The sequence below is a fragment of the Magnolia sinica genome, chromosome 16 (assembly GCF_029962835.1).
Source record: "Magnolia sinica isolate HGM2019 chromosome 16, MsV1, whole genome shotgun sequence".
NCBI classification, from domain to species: domain Eukaryota; kingdom Viridiplantae; phylum Streptophyta; class Magnoliopsida; order Magnoliales; family Magnoliaceae; genus Magnolia; species Magnolia sinica.
Window position 1 is genome coordinate 66,362,685 of NC_080588.1, and position 22,627 is coordinate 66,385,311.

Here is a 22,627-nt window from a genome sequence, read left to right on the forward strand (position 1 = left end):
ATGTTTTAGACTCTTACTCTTTGTTGTTTGTGAAATTTTAGTTGTGTAACAACTTTAAGATTTATGTTAAAGGGTAAAAGCATCAATGCTTAACTGCTGTAAGCATGATGATACATTGATTCTTCTTAAAGTTTTATTAAAATTTACATTTTTGTAGGGTCTATTGAGACCCCATGGCACAACGTAATGTCTATTATACATTAAATATAGAAATATGATCTTATATGCTAAGCATATGGAAACAATTCCATGCACATAGTTTTATTTGGACTTTTTAGCATCGACAACACTTATCCTGACTATTCATCAGATGTAGTCACTATTCTTCCATTATATAAAAATCACGACAATCAGATAGTCTTGAACATTCATGATTGGACCTATCTTTTATTGTGATCATTTCCATCTAATTTTACATGTAACTAATTGGTGCAAGACAAAGTCAAGGACAATAGCATGGACAGTTAGTATTGAAAGAAATTGGGACAGAACTTATTGTGATCAAGCGTATGACATGTTGTTGGCAAGCTATTGATGAGAGCTTTACATGATGGCCAATGCCAAAAGTCATTGGACCTTAAACATTTTTTTTTCAAAAATAGGCCATTGTAGGTGTTATTTATTAAGTTAAAATTGTTATTTATTAAGTTAAAATTTACTATATATATATATATATATATATATATATATATATATATATATATATATATATATATATATATATATATATATATATATATATATATATATATATATATATATCTATTGCTAGTTTTAGGATATTAAAGTTCTTCTTCAAGTCACGAGAAAGAGTTTGAAGCAATTTAAAAATCATTTACTTTTTTTAGTAAATTTACTATATTGGAAAAGTTATGAATTTAGGATTTAGGGCTTGTATAAGTCATATGAAAGGATTTTATAAACCAACTTTTTTAATTAATAGCATCAATTTTATTTATTATTTTTAATATTTTCTCTCTTATTTTGGATTTAAGGGCTATTTTTGAAAAGAAGACATTAATCTCCTATTTTCTATGCATTCGGTGTGTCAATGGGTATTAGAATGAGGTCTTTCCACAGGGTCACGGTGTCTGTAGGTGTTGTGATGTATAAAGCACCCTTAGTTGTCAAATTTCGATGAGACAAAATAATTTAGAGTATGACTTATTCACAAGATGGAAAGTTCACCTTCAAGTGAAGCTAGATAGAAAGTTCACCTTCAAGATCATCATTAGAAGTTTGAAAGTGCAAGACATGAAAATAATACTATAAGGTTGAGATCTACTTTTACTTCAAGTTCAAGATTAAGCTATTAATTCAAGTACACTTCAAGTAAAAGATCTACTGAAAGGTACTGAAGATTCGAGTAATAACTTCAATGTCCAATATTTCAGGTATAAGTGACTCTAGAAAGACTCTAGGCTTAAGTCTTTTCTTATGATAATTATTCATGTGTTTTTATACTTTAATTAAGATTAAATTCGACTAGTTCAAACCTAAGTTCGACTAGTCCTAGATCTGGCTCGATCAATCCAAGATTCAAACTCAAATTCGGAGTTTTTCTGGTAGTTCCTCGACTAGTCGAGCACCCCGCTCGACCAGTGGTGGACCCTCGCTCGACCAGTCGTGGGAGCTCGACTCGAACACTAGCAACTTATTTTATGCTCCCTCGACCAATCGAGGGCTATGCTCGACCAGTTGAAGGTCAGTTTTATCCGATCGGGTTGAAATTTTTGAAATTTGGTTGATTCTTAAACTACTTGAAGGAGACCTTAGACCAGTCGAATGAACCGTTTTTTAACTTATAGATAGAAGTATTTTCTCATTCTAATTCATTCAGAAAAGCCACAGCAAGCCTCCACTTTGAGAAAAAAGTCTCCGTGTCACGCCCCAAACTTGAAAAACTGGCTCACAGTATTCCCAATCGCCGAATCCAGTGCCGACAGCCTCCATAGTACCCCATTCTCGGCTCTCATCACCCATACGCTAGGTTCCAATCCTGGGATCCTACAATGAGGATTTTCAGTATAAATTTTTTTATAAATAAAGGAGCATAACTACAAGTGTACCCAAATCACAAAGGCAACATCATCATCACATATCCACTAAAATAAATAGTTGAATATAGTGTTGAAAGGGAAATACATATATTAAAAATCAAAACTCCAGAAGACAGCTGCACGCTCCAAGCTTAACACTGCTGCGACCTAATGCCATTTGCATGCATCTATCATGCATAAGCTTATAGAAAGTTTAGAGGGTGGTGTAAGTGTGTGCGTAAGATAAGTACCAAGTATGCAATATCAGAGCAATGCAGAAACATGTTGGTAAGTCCATAAATACCATCGGCCTTATTCAGGCTATGCCATGCAAAAATATAATAGGCCAATGACATATCTAGGCCTTACAATGCAGAATCATAGTAACCCAAATATCATATACTGAAAGTGCAATATAAAAGAATGACGAAGCTGGAGTGTGTAGTCGGGATGATAAAACGTGGTATCGCAAGCTGTGGGGTTCATCACAATGGACTTCTATCCAAACCGGTCTCATACCTAAATTTGGATAGCTAGACTCAATGTGGTAAACTTCTGATCTTAGGTTGGTCACGCGCCGCAACCGAAATCCTAGTCATTGTGAAGGTACACATAATGGTTTGATTACGCACCACCAGCCCGAGTGGATAGTGAATGAATGAGTCAAATGCTGAGTACGCAACTCCTGCTTAGTAAGTCCACATATCAGTATTGTACATCTCTAGGATCATCACCAGGGTCTAGTACATTTTACACCAGATCGCCGCCCACTAGACGCGCAACCATGCAAGTGGAAGAAACCTCACTATCCGCTTGGCCAGTAGTCAGCCAATATCTACCCGATACAATGATAGCGGACCCCTTTATTAGCTAGTCAAACTCAACCTAGCTATATTCCCTACCCTCGGGCGGGTAAGGCCACACCCTCTTCCAACCGACCATGATCTGTGGGAGCACCGCTTACTGGTATTCGGTATCTGTGCGCTCTCGTTTTCCACCTGATCTCGATGTTGGTGCATCCTCTGGTACCAAGAGGGTTTAAGGATTTTCACTCAGGGACATCTATAGCACCCCATGTAGAAAAAGATTTTCGGTGTCTCATCTGGCCATCCACGATATGCCTGTGGAGGCTACGACCTTGATATCGCTAGGGCGTACAACACACAATGCAAGATGCATGAGTTACACAATCTAGTCATACTTTAATCCTGCGCATACCGTGTGCTCATGTGAGATAACTCCGCCTATCAAGGAGTCCCATAACAACCTGCCCAATGGTATATGCAATGGTCAACTACGTCTCATATCAAGCATGCAGATGATGCGTATGGGCATGTATCATGATGTTATGCTATCACATACTCATAATCGGTATTGATAATCGGCCTATATACAAGGTGGGGTCCACAGATGGACTCCAAGATTAAAACAATCCTACTAGCAACCAATGGGAGGCCCAACATTATGAGTTATCCCAATATGAATAGATGGGTCATGTAAATATTAATGGGGCTCAATGATTAGGGTCAACCCACTTAGAAAATGATGTAAATGGGCCAAACAAGACCTAAGAGAAAGTCACAATGTAGACATTTAACCATCATTGCCTATCAATGTGGACATTTAACCAACATTGCTCCCAAGGAGTGACCCACATAGAGCTTAACGTATAGTGGGCCCACGGCCTCATACAAGGGCCTCATACACAACATAATGGGCCACATACAATCTCAATAGGCCTTACACATGGGTCTCATACATCGAGTGGGCCGCATCACATGGGCCTCATATACATCAAGTGGGCCGCATAGCATGGGCCTCATATACATCAATGGGCTGCATCGCATGGGCCTCATATACAATCTCAATGGGCCTTACACAAGGGTCTCATACATCAACTGGGCTGCATCACATAGGCCTCATATACATCGCATGGGCCGCATCGCATGGGCCTCATATATATCATAATGGGCCACATCCATGGGCCTCTCATACATCACATCGGGCCTCATTATATGGGCCAATATACATCACATTGGGCCTCATCATATGGGCCAATATACATCACATCGGGCCTTATCATATGGGCTAATATACATCACATCGGGCCTGATATTTGGGCCTCAAATACATCTCAATGGGCCTCATGCCTGGACCCTAATTACATCACATCGGGCCTCATCAAATGGGCCACACATACAACACATCAAGGTGGGCCCTGCACATTCCAAATTGGTCCCATCAGATGGATAGTTTGGGTCAAACACGTACATCTTGTAGGGCCCACGTCCCATGTGGATGGTGTGGATATACATCATATGGTCCTCGCGGATGCACGGTGTGGATTTAACACATGTATCACGGTGGGTCGCGGACGAACAACGTGTATATAAAATACATATATCAGGTGGACCACACACAGATGGATAGCGTGGTATACAACACATCATCAAGGCAGGGGGCCCACACAGTCCAAAACGAATGGACTGCATGGATGTGAGCCACATACATCATGGTCGGCTCCATACAACCCCGTTTAAATGGACGGTGTGAATATAGATTGCATACATCAAGGTGGGCCCCACCCTACATGTGCAACACGCGTGGGTGGGTCCCACCATCTTACCAAAAAAATAGATGAATGGTGTGGATTAAATCCATACATCACAGTATGTCCCATAGCAGCACCGTCCAGGTGGACAGTGCGGGGACAGAATACATACATCAAGGTGGGTCCCACCATCCTGGAGAGATGGACGGCTGGGAGAAACACATACATCTTCGTGTGCCCACATCGCACCGTCCAGATGGACAGTGTGGATTCATAATACATACATCAATGTGAGCCCCACTCGTCCAGAACGGACGGACGGTTAGGATAAAACCCATATATAATGGTGGGTCCCACCGTCCAGTAGCCTAGACGGTGCTGGACACACATGCAGGGTGGGACCCCTGCTGATGTACGGTATAACACATACCTCGAGATGGGACCCAGAACTTACAGACGTCAATACAGCAGCTATACAGCTATTGTAAGGTACCCAGCCAATCCACTTCCATCCCACCGTCCACAGATGGACAGTGAGGATAAAATACGTATATTAAGGTGGGTCCACGTGGGTGTGGTCCACCCGTTAAAGCTGATAATTGTGGAAGCCTAGACGGTGAGGATGGGCCATGCACTGGGTGGGTCCGACGGATAGACGGTTTGAATAAAATACGTACAGCATGTGGGTCCCACATACACGTGGCCCACTGTTAAGGATCAAGCTGATATCTGTGTTTTCCTCCAATCAGGCCCATCCAAACAGACAGCCAGGTGGGCCCACTCGGTGGACGTCATGGATAAAATATATTCATCATGGTGGGCTGCAAAATATGAAATGGGTCCCATCACAAGTGGGCCCTCAAATGAAAATCAACGGTGGATATCCTAAAATCACACATCAATTGCCTTCTTCTTTAGCTCCTTGGACTCCTTAGCTCTTAAGCTTTCTCTTTGATAGTGGAAGATGATGATTGAAGGGTGGAGATGGGAGATTGGGGAGTAGGAAGTGAGCCACACTTAGCTTCTCCTTGGGAAGCTTAGACGGTTGCTCTCTCTTGGTTTGCTTGGGAAATGGATTGAGAAAGAGACAGAGAGAGAGGTGATGGGATGAAAGGGGATGGGTGAGTGATGGGTGGTATGGGTTGTGTAAGAGAGTGATATGAGAGGCATGGGTTGTGTTGACTTTTGGGTGAGAGAGGGATGGGTGTGATGAGATGTGTACTTAACTTGTACTTGATTTATTGATGTGATGGATGGTAGAAATTCTTTCGAGATTTGCAACGCGCGGTGTTTTTCTCGAAATATGCTTGAGCCCACAAATCTTAGCCTGGGTATTGCATCGGCATGCAAGATGCGGGTGTTGGAACCGCGGCGACGGTGCGGTCACTAAGATATAGGTTTTGAGTTGAGTCGACTCAGATATACAGGATACAACTTAGGGTCACGTGCAAACGCTGATTATAAGTCGCGAGTCACCGGAATTTGATGGGGATGATTGCGGGAGTCTAAGGAATGGTACAGACTATGATACGAGCCTTACATTCCGTCATTATCAGGTTATAGTCCGGTAATTTTAGATCCTTTAATAGCTTATTTATTTTTGTAATTCATTTATCTCTGTTTTATGAATCTAATTTTTTAAAGGGAGTTTTTACTCTATCTTGTGAGATCTAAGGAATTTAAATAAGTACATTGGTTGCTTGCCTCTAAGTGCAGAGGTTCGTAAGTAGTATCCCGTGAATACAGGGTCAATCCCACAGGGAGATGAATTGTGAAAAAAAAAATAATCAAATGCAAAACAAACTAAGTAATAAAAATTAATCTGATGATTTGATTTTGAGATTTTTGAATGGATGTAATTCAACTGAATAAAATAACACCTAAGCTTCAAAGTTCCACACATAGGTTAATGTTCTAAAATCATAATGACTTGGATAACATAACTAGGATCTGAGCACTATGGTCAGCCTAACGAAAAATAAAACAGTTTAAATATTTTAATAAATGATATAAAAGATTAAAAAATGATGGATTTACATCATTGACATATAGTCTCAAGCGCCAGTGATTTTAAGTATTCAATATCTATAGGATAATGAATATCAAAGAAATATAACAGTTTGAGAACATCTCCTATCTAGGAAATCTGATTGATCTAGGGTAAGCCTATCCATCAATGTGGATCTCATATGATGGAAACATGTGGATTTCACAAGAGGATAAAAAAATAAAACCTAAATAATAGATAACATGCATACACTATTCTTCTCATCATTAAAACAATCAATCATCATAATCTTAAAAAATTATTAAACCCATGTGCTTCCCTTCTAGCTTGGGCTAGAAGGAACTTAGAAAAACATAATTAAATTGCAGAAATAAAAAGCAACAAGAAAGAAAGAAGAAAAAAATGCAAATAGAAAAGATCTAAAATAAAAAAAAAACAACTTATAAAGCTTTAATAAAACTAAAAACTCTTTAAAAACCCTAAATATTGCTCTTGAATGCTTCTAATGATGTTTAAGAATGCCCTAGGAGGCCCTATTTATAAGTAGGGAACTCCAATTTTCGTACAAAGTTGAAAACCCTAGAAAACGCCTCAAATATACGTATTTTTCCAAAATAGACTTCTCGCTGCATAGTTCATTTAAAACAGACTTCCTGCTGCGTAGTTTTCCAAAATAGACTTCAGAGCTTTAAAATACACTTTTCAGGACGATTTTAAGATTCTTCACTTCAAATCTTCGATTCTTTTCATTCCTCACTTGATTTTCTTGGATCTTTGGCATGTGAATTCTTCAATCTTGGTTTCCTAAGATCCATCCCTTGCCTTGGTAATTTTTGAGCATCAAATTCTTACTTTTTAGCACCCTTTTTCAATCCAAGCTCTTAAATTCACCTTGCAACACATACATGAGTAAAATAGAATATTAAGATGATTTATGTTCATAAAACTAAGATATAAATAGGAAAAATTATGCAATATTTGAGTCTCAACACACCCCCCAACCAGCATTTTGCTAATCCCGAGCAAAATAAGCGAAGAAAAATAAAAATAAAAATTAATTTTAAAAAAAAATTAAAATGAAAAAAATTCTAACTACAGCACTTTCACAGGTAATCTCGATTGCATTTAACATATGCAATAAGCCTTTAAACTCTTAGGTTTCCCTTGGTGTACGAGTTATACTCTCGTGAGGGTTTCCAGAAATGTTACCCACAAATATTGAAAATAAGAAAAATATTTCAACACTAAAAAATTTATACAATTATGCCCCCATTCATTATATGAATTCCAAAACAAAACAATACTTAACCTAAGTCAGAAGTTAATTAGAATCTCAATTTTCTAATCCATTACATCCTTGAGTTCAGAGACATAATCAAAATTTAAAATAGTTATGATCCAATATCCTTAGGTGTTCCGTGACACTAGTCTAACTTTGAGAAATATGCATGTTCCCTATCTTAACTCCTTTCAATCATTCCAAGAATATGAAATCTCTAGTTATCTCATTTTCTTCATGTTATTTCTTCTTTTATCATCATATCCTCATTATTATAGACCACCCTTAGATGAAGATTTCCACTGGGTTTGCTTCATAACCTAAGGTATCGTACTTATAATGGTAACAGTAATGGATACTTAGGTATCCTTATTCCGGATTACTGACACGATTGTTATGATCATTGCATTCATGCTCTATAATAAAATTTTCTTTTTTCCATTACTCTTTTTTTTCTTTTAATATTCTCTCTTTTAAATATATATCAATGGTACTAGTTTATTCAACTTTGTTTGAATCAAAAATTGTTATTCTAGTTCACATATCATATTCCTCACTTAGTTAGATAGGGTGTATTGTGAATTCAGTACATCAAATTACAACTCACTTTAAACTAGTGATTAAATAATTGAACTCAAGTTTATAATTTTTAGTTATAAGAATTCTGACTACTATCATCATAGAATAAATATTAACTTTGCCTTTGGAATTCGCATAATATCATGTTTACATTCTTGCATATAAACATATTATTTTGAAAATGTTAAATTTTTTTTTCCATAAACCTAAAAAAAACAAAGAAAAAAAACTTAAACTTAACTGAAACCTAAAAATAATAAAAATAATAATAAAATAAACTGAAACCTTTAAAAAAAAAAAAACATTCACATGGATGACTATCCACACCCCCCAACCGAAAATCTACATTGTCCCCAATGTAATGATAATGTAATGCAGAGAACAATAAAAATAAAAAAAAGGGTGGATAGTACCTGCCAGGAAAAACTCATCTGCTATGTTACACTAAAAAAAATTGAATATGATACAAATCCTATACAAATGCCCCGTCAGACTAAGAGCATTAATCTGAATATTCTGGCTCATGAAGAGGGACAGACTCCTCTCCCAAATGAAAGTTTTCCACATAAGGCTTCAATCTCTGACTATTAACCTTGTACACATTGCCATTACGTGGATTCTCAATTTCAACAGCCCCATGAGTATAAACATTCTTCACAATGAAGGGTCCTGTCCATCTTGATCTTAACTTTTCTGAAAAGAACTGGAGATGAAAATTGTACAATAGGACTTTTTGCTAAGGTTTAAAATTCTTCCTCAGGATATTTTTATCATGAAAAGTTTTGGTCATCTCTTTGTAAATTTTAGAATTTTCATAGGAGTCTCTCCTCAGTTCCTCTAATTCATTCAACTCTAATTTCCTTTGTCCACTTGCTTGATCCATATCAAAGTTTAATTTCTTTATTACCCAGTAGGCTCTATGTTCCAATTCCACAAGCAAGTGGCAAGCCTTTTCATACACCAATCTGTATGGAGACATTCCAATCGGGGTCTTATAAGCAGTCTTATAAGTCCATAAAGCGTCGGATAGTCTGAGGGACCAATCATTCCTATCTGGCCTTATAGTTTTCTCTAAAATGTGTTGGATTTCCCGATTAGAAATCTCAGCTTGCCCACTCGTTTGTGGGTGGTATGGGGTGCTCACTTTATGGTTGATGTCATATTTCCTCATCAAAGCCTTAAATGTCCTATTCAAAAGTGAAACCTGCCATCACTAATGATGGCCTTTGGAGTTCCAAATCTAGCAAAAATATTTTCCTTGAGGAATCGTATGACCACTTTGTTGTCATTGGTCCTACTTGGAACTGCCTCAATCCATTTTGAAACATAGTCCACACCAACCAATATATAAAGAAAACCAAAAGAAGATGAAAATGAACCCATAAAATCAATACCCCAACAATAAAAAATCTCCAATGGTAAAATTGGGGATAAAGGCATCATGTTACGCCGGGACACTCTTCTCAACCTTTGACATCTATCACAAGCAATACAGAAAGCATGGGTGTCTTTAAACATGGTGGGCCAGTAAAAACCACATTGCAGGATTTTTGCAGTGATTTTCTTAGCAGAAAAATGGCCACCACATGCTTCCATGTGACAAAAAGAAATAACACTTCGAACTTCATCCTCTGGGACACAACGTCTAAAAATTTGATTAGTCCCATATTTATATAAATACGAGTCATCCCAGAAGAATTTTCTAACCTCGGTTTCAAAACGCTTCCTATCTTGTGACTTCCAATGATATGACAATTTTTCCGTTACAAGATAATTCACTATATCCACATACCAAGGCAATTTAGAGATCGCAAATAATTGTTCATCAGGGAAAGTATCCTGGATATGTATCTCCTCAATTGAATCACCTAACACCAATTTAGAAAGGTGATCGGCCACTACATTTTCTACTCCTTTCTTATCTTTTATCTCTAAGTCAAATTCTTGGAGTAGGAGGATCCATCACAAAAGTCTCGGCTTTGCATCCTTCTTAGATAACAAATATTTCAAAGCCGAGTGGTCCGTGAAAATGACCACTTTGGATCCCAGCAAGTAGGACCTAAACTTATCCAAAGCAAAAACTACTGCAAGTAACTCTTTTTCAGTTGTTAAGTAGTTCACTTGGGCTGAGTTTAGAGTTTTACTCGCATGGTGAATAACGTAGGGCCGTTTTTCTTTCCTTTGGCCCAAAACAGCCCCTATGGCATAATCACTTGCATCGCACATTAGTTCAAAAGGAAGTGTCCAATTTGGTGGATGCATGATAGGTGCAGTGGTAAGGGATGATTTAATTTTATTAAAGGCACTTGCATACTCATCTGTCCACTTAAATGGAACATCCTTTTGAAGAAGATTAGTCAAGGGTATAGTAATGGCACTAAAGTCCTTGACGAATCTTCTATAAAAACCAGCATGCCCTATAAGTGATCTAATATCTCTAATAGTTCGGCGGATAGATAGATTAGATATAATGTCGAATTTTGAGCGATGTACCTTGATTCCATTTTTGGAGATAACATGGCCCAAAACAATTCCCTTTTGAACCATGAAATGACATTTCTCCCAATTTAAGACAAGGTATTTCTCTTCACACCTAGACAAGACAAGAGATAAATTGTTGAAGCATTCCTCAAAACTACTCCCAAATAAAGAGAAGTCGTACATGAAAACCTCAAGAAACTTTCCAACTATATTTGAAAAAATGCTTAACATACACCATTAGAAAGTTGCTGGGGCGTTACACAATCCAAATAGCATTCATTTGAAAGCAAACGTGCCAAATAGACAAGTGAACGTGGTTTTCTCTTGGTCTTTAAGGGCTATCTCTATTTGGTTATATCTAGAATATTCATTAAGAAAACTATAAAAGGAGTGACCTGCTACCCTCTCTAAAACTTGATCAATGAATGGTAGAGGGAAATGGTCCTTCTTTGTGACCTGATTCAATTTTCTATAGTCAATGCAAACACGTCAACTAGTGGTGACACGTGTTGGTATGAGTTCATTATTAGAATTCTGCATAATAGTTATTCCGGATTTCTTTGGGACTACTTGAGTTGGACTCACCCAAACACTATCGGATATTGGGTAGATGATTCCCACATCCAACAATTTGATCACCTCATTTTTTACAACTTCCATCATGTTTGGATTGAGACGCCTTTGAGGTTGTCTAATTGGTTTGGCGTCCTCATCGAGGTGGATCCGATGGGTGCATATACAAGGGCTTATACCCTTGATGTCAAAAATGGTCCAGCCCAAGGCTCCTTTGTGGTCCCTTAGAACTTTCAACAATTTAATCTTTTAATCCTTCTCTAAAAATGAAGAGATCACCACAGGATAAGTTTTATTTTCACCTAAGTATACATACTTAAGCTCATTTGATAGTGGTTTTAAATCAAGCTTTGGAACATTGGTTGGTGATGGTAGAGGTCGCAAGTCCTCGATAGATAGGATTTGAGTGCGCGGTCTCCATTGGTACATACCAATGTCCTGGGTGGTAGTGCTTTCATTATCATCAGAAATTTCAGCAAACACTTTTTCTAAATTAGAAATTTTCAAGTCTCCAATGACTTGAATCAATTCCTCAGTCAGACCAGGTTCCAATTCCTCTTCTTCTATCAAGCAGTCCATGAAATTCAGCTCATGGATTTCATTATTATCAATGGGCTGCTTACATAAATTGAAAATATTTAGTTCTAGAGTCATGTTACCAAAAGACAAGTTCATCATTCCATTCCTGCAATTTATGATTGCATTTGAAGTTTCTAAGAATGGGCGGCCTAAAATAATGGGAACTTGAGCGCTAGCATTTACACATGGTTTAGTGTCTAGTACAATAAAATCCACGGAGAAGTAGAATTTCTCCACTTGGACTAGCACGTCCTCTAAAATTCCCCTTGGTACCTTAATAGAGCGGTCAACGAGTTGGAGTGTAATCGTGGTTGGTTTAAGCTCGCTTAACCCCATTTGTTTGTAAACCGAATAAGGTACTAAGTTGACACTTGCACCCAAATCTAGCAAAGCATACTCAATTTGAAAATTCCCAATAATACAAAGAATAGTGGGACTTCCCGGGTCTTTGTATTTGGGTACAACCCTTTGTTGAATGATAGCGCTCACTTTCTCAGTAAGGAATGCCTTTTTGTGCACATTTAATTTCCTTTTTACAGTGCACAAGTCCTTGAGATATTTAGCATATGATGGAATTTGTCTAATGGCATCAAGCAGAGGAATATTAACAGTAACATTTTGGAGCACATCCAACACCTCTTGATATTTCATGGGGACAGTTGGATTCCGAAGTCTAGATGGGAACGGAATTGGAGGCTCATATGACTTAGTCTCTTTATCCTTTTGCTATTGCGGCTCCTAAACCATAGCCGGTTCATCATTTTCTTGAGACAGTGGTTCATCCTCCAGTATTTCTACCGGTTGCATTATCTTGTTATCGACTTCTTTTCCACTTCTCAAGGTAATGATGGCCTTAGCTTGTTCATGATGTAGTTCACTTGGATTTGAGTCTCCAATGAAATGTGTGTTTCGAGGGTTTGGCACAGGTTGAGAAGGAAGGGTGCCTTTTTTCCTAGCATTTAGTTGAGTCTCAATCCTAACCACAGCTGTCTTTAATTCCTGATTTGATTGGATTAGAGACTGATTCATTTGAGCTTGAGAGTTCATGAATGTGGTCAATGCATCCTCCATAGATGATTGCTTTGGTGGGGGCACATATGGTGCATTGTTAGGTGCCTCAAAGAAGTTATTTTGTGGAGGCATTTGAGGTGCATTGGGCGCATTAATTTGTGGTCCATTCCTCCAACTAAGATTAGAATGGTTACGCCAATTTGGATTATACGTGTTTCCCATTGGTTGCATAACTGACCTTTGGTAATTATTTATAGCATTTGTTTGATCATGCTCATGCATGATATTTTGTACAACTGAGATTATTGGACAATCCTTTGTGTCATGGTCTATACCACCACAAATGCTATAAAAATTACGTAAGGAAGTGTTTGCTTTAACCATATCAACCTTCCTAATTTCCAAGGCTTCGACCTTTCTAGCCAATGCAGCGAATTTTGCATTAAGGTCGTCTTCCTCTCTTAGGACATACATTCCCGCTTTCTCTCTAGGAATGGGTCTAGTTTGGTCTGATTTAGCAGAGACATCCCATGTCTGCGTATTCTCTGCTAACAAATCTAGAAAATCCCAAGCCTCATTATGATCTTTGTCAAGAAAGGTTCTACCACACATCATCTCTATGAACTGACGAGTATCCATGGTGAGCCCCTTTCGGAAAGCATCAATCACGTGCCATGGTTCATAACCATGATGTGGACAAGTAATTAGAATGTCTTTGAAGTACTCCCAAGCTTGAAAAAATAGTTCATTCCCCTTTTGGGAGAATGACATGATTTCTTGTTTTAGTGCATTTGTTTTGTGTTCGGGAAAGAACTTTTTCAAAAACTCTCTACTTAAGGCTTGCCATGAAGTGATGGTATTAGGTCTTAGAGAGTTGAGCCAGGCTTTGGCCCGATCCTTTAGAGAAAATGAGAATAACATAAGCTTAAGTACATCCTTATTGCCATTGTTTACTTGTAATGTTGCAATTACTTCCTCAAAATCCTTGAGGTGCAAGTACGGGCTTTCAAAATCCAAGCCATGAAATTTAGGAATTAATTGAATCACACTTAGTTTAAAATCAATATTCCCTGTGTGAGAAGGGAACACTATGCAAGATGGTAAAGTTAATCTCTCATGGTGTAAATATTCATGTAAAGTTCGTGGTTGGTTTAACACATTCCTATGAACTTCATTTTCATCCTCAAGAGGAGGATTATGTTGATTTTCTCTATTTTGATTTATAGTTGGATCTGACAGATTTGGATTTGGATTATCAACTAGGTCTACCATGGAATCCAAGTGATGTTGAGTGCCTCTTCTAAGTGAATAATAAAGGCCTGGAACTAGTCCCCCTTCAGAGGAGAGTCGATTGTTTTGATCCCTACTCCAACGGGACATAAACCATCCACACCACACAACAAATACTACTAATTCAAATCGTAAGTATGATACTTAAAATAAAAATAAAAACTTAAATCAACAACCTAGGTGGTAGGGCCGACCATGAGGGTTCAGTCCACAAAGTAAAATAAATCAATAACCCAGGTAGCAGAGCCGACCATGAGGGTTCAGTCCACAAAGCAAAATAAATCAACAACCCAAGTGGCAGGGCCGACCATGAGGGTTCAGTCCATAAAGCAAAATAAATCAACAACCCAGGTGGCAGAGCCGACCATGAGGGTTCAGTCCACAAAGCAAAATAAATCAACAACCCAGGTGGCAGGGCCGACCATGAGGGTTCAATCCACAAAAAAATTAAAATAAATAAATAAATAAAAGTAAAACTAATGCAAAAATTAAACTATGCTAATCTGGAAAATAGATTCAGCGGATGATCTTTGTGATCAAACAACAACTGTAGGACAACCATAACACTTGGGTGATAAAATCCCAAGCAGGGCAACCTTATGTCATAGTTAGTGTTTGAAAGACCCAACTGAATTTATTTTCAAAGAAAAAGAAAAGAAAAAAAAATTTACAGAAAATATGGAGGGTTTAGAAGAAAACTTACCTTAGCTATCTTGCACAGATTTGATCTATCTCAGTCTCTCCCCGGCAACGGCGCCAAAAACTTAGTTGCTTGCCTCCAAGTGCAGAGGTTTGTAAGTAGTATCCCGTGAATACAGGGTCGATTCCACAGGGAGATGAATTGTGAGAAAAAAATCAAATGCAAAACAAACTAAGTAATAAAAATTAATCTGATGATTTGATTTTGAGATTTTTGAATGGATGTAATTCAACTGAATAAAATAACACCTAAGCTTCAAAGTTCCACACATAGGTTAATGTTCTAAAATCATGATGACTTGGATAACATAACTAGGATCTGAGCACTATGGTCAGCCTAACGAAAAATAAAACAGTTTAAATATTTTAATAAATGATATAAAAGATTAAAAAATGATGGATTTACACCATTGACATATAGTCTCAAGCGCCAGTGATTTTAAGTATTCAATATCTATAGGATAATGAATATCAAAGAAATATAACAGTTTGAGAACATCTCCTATCTAGGAAATCTGGTTGATCTAGGGTAAGCCTATCCATCAATGTGGATCTCATATGATGAAAACATGTGGATTTCACAAGAGGATAAAAAAATAAAACCTAAATAATAGATAACATACATACACTATTCTTCTCATCATTAAAACAATCAATCATCATAATCTTAAAAAATTATTAAACCCATGTGCTTCCCTTCTAACTTGGGCTAGAAGGAACTTAGAAAAACATAATTAAATTGCAGAAATAAAAAGCAACAAGAAAGAAAGAAGAAAAAAATGCAAATAGAAAAGATCTAAAATATAAAAAAAAAAACAACTTATAAAGCTTTAATAAAACTAAAAACTCTTTAAAAACCCTAAATATTGCTCTTGAATGCTTCTAATGATATTTAAGAATGCCCTAGGAGGCCCTATTTATAAGTAGGGATCTCCAATTTTCGTACAAAGTTGAAAACCCTAGAAAACGCCTCAAATATACGTATTTTTTCAAAATAGACTTCTCGCTGCTTAGTTCATTTAAAACAGACTTTCTGCTGCGTAGTTTTTCAAAATAGACTTCAGAGCTTTAGAATACACTTTTCAGGACAATTTCAGGATTCTTTACTTCAAATCTTCGATTCTTTTCATTCCTCACTTGGTTTTCTTGGATCTTTAGCATATGAATTCTTCAATCTTGGTTTCCTAAGATCCATCCTTTACCTTGGTGATTTTTGAGCATCAAATTCTTACTTTTTAGCACCATTTTTCAAACCAAGCTCTTAAATTCACCATGTTACACATACATGAGTAAAATAAAATATTAAGATGATTTATGTTCATCAAACTAAGATATAAATGAGAAAAATTATGCAATATTTGAGTCTTAACATACCTCAAGGTTGGAGATAATTTAAAATCGGTTTAAAACCTAGAACCCTTGATTATGTTTATTGGACATTGAACATCTACACATCAAGCGAAGCGGTTTTATAGGCTACATCAAACAGCGTCTTCAAGAAGAAGATAAGTACTCTTTATTTATTTGCTTTTGGTTTTTGAAATATCTAGAAAATCTCTATATTGGTTTTGACTGAGATCAGCTAGAAAATCTTAGCGCGGGGTTTTGATTGTGATAGCTCGTTTGAAAACACAATTGTATAGGTTTTAAGGTGAACCTAAGAAAACCTTGATTATTAGTGAACGCCAATATCACATGGGTTGTGATTATTGGGAGTAGAGTAGATGTGGCTGTTTGAGAACGGTTGGTATACACACCGAACCACTATAACTCCTGATGTTTTGTGGTGGATGATATATGTGATGGATGTATGTTGAATGTTTGTAATCTTTTCATGTACATGTGGTGAATGCTTGTAATAGATAACTTCTTTTCTTTGCCTTTTGTTTTAGTTTGTGATCTTAATCCTTACTGCATTCAAGAAATCAAGACTGAGAGCTCACCCTTTTTAGTGTCTAATAATAAATTGAGTTGTAACAATTCTTTAAACAATGTTTTTGCAAATACTTATTGGACTGAAGCAATCAAGGCCTTTTATTAGGAATTCAATCATTCAATGGAGTTACAAGCAAGGATATCTTGTGTGATTGAAGTCGCATGGACTGCAAATATAATCACCATAATGAATAACCATGACCATTGAAGGGGCTCACAATCAATTAGTTTGTATCCATATGCTTTTTGACCAAATTCAATATAGAAGAAGAAAAGTGGATTTATGCAAATTAAGGAGTGCCTCTTGGGAATCCACTGATGGAAAAGAGACGTGAACCTATCCACATGAATGAATATCTCTTGATGAATCTACCATCAAATTACCTGATGGACCCATTGATGGATTAAACAATGATATAGGAAAAAGTTTCAATTGAAATAAAGCATCAGTTAATAAATAAATCGACCAAAATGATTGACGGATAGGCGTTGATCAAGAATAATTTGGTGGCTAAGGAGATGGATACTGTCGTAGTCATCTAAGACTGCAGAGATCCAAGGTTAGTAGTACTGATGACAATAATATAATGGTTAATAGACACTAATCAAGAATGAAAAATGAAGTAACAATTTACACTGTGGTAATCCATGATCACCAATCCATTGTTACAAAAGAGGTAGAGATCAACATGCCAGACACGAAAGATTGTAAAAAAAGGTGAGATATTGTTTTAAAGTTCTATCTTATGAATAAAATTCGGATTTGACTTTTAAGCATTCACCGCCAATTGTTGTTGAAGACCCTAATTAATACCCTTTTCAATTGTTTGGTGCACCTAAATCACTGAAGGGGGCTGATTTTTTGGGCCCTAAACATAACATGGGGTGACACAGCTGGTAGACAGGGTGGATTTCACATAAATACCATGGTGGGCCCCACTCGAGCCGACAACCCCTCATTCTCCTTTGTTTATTAGCATATTGATCACCATTAATTGCTATTAGTTAATCGTCAACTTCTAAGGAAAGTAGATGTAATTGATTGGACTTGAGAATTTCTGGTTATTATATACACTAGAATATAGAATATGTAGTATATATTATTAATATGTATGTATTTTATAGTTAGTGGACACCGGGCCATGGGCCAAGCTTATTCATTGTTGGCCGTAGCAAAACCCAGCCAGATAATGGGCCTACACTTTAAGCTTGTGCCCATCCCTTGAGCTTAGTTTATTGGCCCAAATACATGTGCATAAAATACGGATAATTTCAAGATATATCCATGACCAAAAAAAAATTAAGAAAATACCTAAGAGTCCATTTGGGTAAGGGATCCTGTAAAAATCAAGATTAAGTCTAATTCCAAATTTTGCTGAGCCCATACCTTCCACGTAGGATTTGACACACTACTTCGCATAACCACAATTAATGGCCTTTTTTGGATTTTTTTTTTTTTAAAGCTCACTTAATTGTGTTTATGCTGAAAGAAGGACCACTTTATTGTGGTGAATCCTATGTGGCGGGGCCCGGTATTTGCTGGATCTCCTATTCCATACAAATCCTAAAAGGACTCATTGTATTGTATCTCTCAATAATGTAATTCTTTTGTCAAATAATTTTTTACTCTTTTTCCAGAGTTTTAGTCTTGTAATATATTGATATTGATATGTATTGGCATTAGGGGGGCATGGAGTCTTCTTAGAGTTTTATTAAAATTTATTTATTTTTATGGTACTACAGCACAATGTAATATATATTATACATAAAATACAGAGAAATAATCTTGTAGGCTAAGCGTATGAAAAAACTTTCATGCACAAAGTTTTATTTTGACTTTTCAGCATCCATAATAGTTTTATTTAGACTTTTCAACATCCATAACACCTATCTTGACCATTCATCAGGTCGAGTCACTATTCTTTCATTGTTATGTAAAAATCACAACAATTAAATGGTCCTAAACATCTATGATTGGACCTATCTTTTATTATGATAATGTCCATCTAAATTTTCATATCACTAATGGATGCATGACAAAGTCAAGGACAATTGCATGGATGGCTAGCTAGGATTGAAAGAAATTGAGTTAGAAAGTTTGATTGAAGGGTCTAACATGTATTATAGCTTTTGACAGTGTGATGGGTCATCGGTTTAAGGATATATATCATATGTTGTTGGAAAGCTATTTACAAGCTTTACACATTGGCCAGTGCAAAAATTTATTGAACCATAAATAATTTTCAAAAAATAAGTCATTTTAGGTGTTATTTTAAAGTTAAAATTTACTATTTTTAAAATTTTATGCTATTTTTAAAATATTAAAGTTCTTATTGGAGTCATGAGAAAAGCTCGAAGCAATTTAAAAATCATTTACTATTTTTAATAAATTTATTAATTTGGAAAAGTTCATTATTTTGGGAAAGTTATGAATTTAAGATTTATGGCTTATATAAGACATATGAATGGGTTTTATAAACTAACTTTTTTAATCAATAATATCAATTTTCTCATTTTTAAAAACTTCTCTCATCGTAAATTCCAAGGCTATTTTTAAGATGAAGACATTGAAGTCTTTTTCTCCATGCATCCGTTGCATTAATGGGTATTAGAATGAGGTATTTCCTTACGGTCATGGTGTCTAATAATGGATTGAGCTGCAACATTTCTTCACATAATGCTCCTGGAAATACTTACATAATTGAAGCAAGTTCGAGATCTTTTATTAGAAATCCAGTCATTCAATGGAGTTGTAAGCATGGATTTCTTAGGTGATTGAAGCCATGGACTGCAAATATAATCACGATAATGAATAGCCATGACCATCGAAGGGGCTCACAATCAATCAGTTTATGTCCAGATACTTTTTGACCAATCGGATATTAAAGAAGAAAAAGTGGATTTACACAGATCAAAGAGTGTCTCTTGGGAATTCACCTATGGAAAAGAAGAGTGAACCTATCCAGATGAAGGAATATCTCTTGACAAATCTACTATCAAATTACTTGATGGATTCATTGATGGATTAACAAATGGTTTAGAAAAAGTTTCAATTGAACTAAAGCATTAGTTAACAGATGAATCAACAAAAAGATTGATGAATAGGCGGTGATTGATGATTTGGTGGCTAAGTAGATGAATATTGTTATGGTCATCTCAGAGTGTATAGATCCAAGGCTATAGTGATGACAAAAATACAATGACTAATGGACACTAATTAAGAATAAAAAAAGGAGTAATAATCCACACTGAAGTTAATCATTATTATAAAAGAGGTAAAGATCAATATGCTAGACACAAAGGATTGTAAAAAAAGTGATGCATTGTTTTTAAAAGTTTTATCTTATGAACAAATTTCTGATTTGATTTGTGGGCATTCACCACCAATTGCTGTCGAAGATGAAGAAGATGTGCTACAATGACGGGTTATCGCAATGGGTTATACCATTTTAAACTTGGGGGGACATAGTTAATTTATCTAGTGGTGGGTTCTTATGTAGGACAAAGTCAAAGACATGGACAGCTAGTATTGAAAGAAATCAAGTTAGAAAAGTTCAATCCAATGATTAAACATGCATTATAACTTTTGATAGTCATAACTTTATAACTACTTATGTGCTTTATGTATATGATATGTTATCAGAGAGCTATGGACAAGCTTTACATACTAGCTATTACTAATACAATTAGACCCTAAACAATTTTTCAATTTTTTTTTTAAAAAAAGGTTATAACTTTTAGTAAGTTATAGTTTTTGTTATTTTCAAAGTATTTTAGGGTTTAGAGAGTCATAGAATAGTTTAAAGTCTTTATTTGAATGATGATAAATACTTTAAGTCGATTTAGAAGTTATTTCTTATTTTTAGTAAATTTACTATTTTTAAAAAGTTTCTTATTTTAGGAAATTTATGAATTTAAGATTTAGGGCTTAATATAAATTATATCAAAAGATTTTTTTAACAAGTTTTTTATTATCAATAATATCTAATATTATTTATCACTTTTTAGATATTTCTCTTTCCTTGTGGATTTGAGGTTTATTTTTTAGAGAAGGTAATGATTCCTTCTCTTTCCCCTCACACACCTACATCAGTGATAGGATGATGTGCATCATTCCATTAGGATTTTTCAAGGAAGGAAGAGTGGCTTAGACCTAATGATAGCCCTAAGAGGTGATGTCGATGCCAATGGGTCCAAATGCAGCTATGTGCATGTGAAGGTTGCTATATATGCATCTAGTCCATTAGATCATATTTCTAATTATATATACAAGGAGTACTAACTCATGGAATCCACGTGTAGCAACCAAGGAGGGGATAGAGAGAAGGGAATGGAAGGTGACCTATGCTGATTGTTTTTCTTGCTAGGCTTATTTAAGTCCCCTAATTCACCTAATTTTTACCATGACATCATAACATTATCCAATGCAATAACACAAAGCACATTCATCTAGTCATCAAAATAGCCTCGCAGAACTTTTGTTAATTACAATTAGAAAAGAAGAGAGATCTATATAGGCTAAGCTATACACATCAAAAAAAGTGAAAGATAACCGGACATGGTGTAGTATAATCTCAACCATTCATTGGCCAAGCAAGTACATTTCTATAACGAAATTAGCATCTCTCAACCAATCTGTGAAGAGTATGTGTGAGGGCAAGAATGTCCGGAGCTACTTGTGGATGTATGGATTAATCTATTATTAAAATGAGATTTACTTTGCCACAGGCATATAAAAGTCTATTTACGCACCATGCATGTGTCAAAGGTATATACCATGCATGTGTCAAACGGCACATTGCCTCCCATGTAATCCATCCCACGTGATTGTCCTTGCTCAACCTAGACCCGACTGCAATCTGACTGGGAACCAAGGTCCGAGGAGGACTCAGGCGGATACCGGACAACTACTCGCACCCACGAGCACACGGAGTAAACTGTGTAGGGTCCACCGTGATTTATGATTTTTATCCACTCCGTCCATCCATTTTATCAGATAATTTTAGGAATTGATCCCAAAAGATTAACCATATCCAAAACTCAAGTGGACCACACCGAAGGAAACAGTGTCTACCGTTGAAAAATTATTGGGGGCCACTGAAGTTTTGGATCAAGCTGTTATTTGTGTTTTCCCTTCATTCATTTCCATGTGATCTTATGAACAGGTTGAATGACAAGTAAACTTCACCGTGGTCCCTAGAAAGGTTTCAACAGTGGAAATCATTATTCCCACTGTTTCCTGTGGTGTGGTCCACTTGAGCTGCTTCCATTTTGGACTCGACCCCTAAATTGATATGAAAAAATGGATTTATGGCATGGATAGACTACATACATTCAAGGTGGGCCCAACAGAGTTTACTCGGTACGCAATCAGATTTCGAGTATGAGACCCGGCAATGTCAAAATCTTATACGCGGGGAGACGGGTAGCTGAGGGACAACAAAAGTTTTAAATCAAGCTGATATTTGTGTTTTCCCTTCATTCATGTATTTCTAATATTATCAACGGGGTTGGAAGACAAATAAACATCACCGGACGCTTTAGAAAGTTTTCAACAGTTGAAATCAATACTTCTATTTTTTCCAGTGGTATGGTCCACTTGT

At 36.3% G+C, this 22,627-nt stretch overlaps 1 non-coding gene across 1 annotated transcript; it reads left to right on the top strand.

Annotated features, from left to right (window-relative positions):
- Window positions 1-13,782: 13,782 nt before the first annotated feature.
- On the top strand, window positions 13,783-13,889 carry LOC131230131 (small nucleolar RNA R71). The gene has a single exon (XR_009163854.1). It is a non-coding gene; the product is annotated as a small nucleolar RNA R71 (small nucleolar RNA).
- The last annotated feature ends 8,738 nt before the right edge of the window (window positions 13,890-22,627 follow it).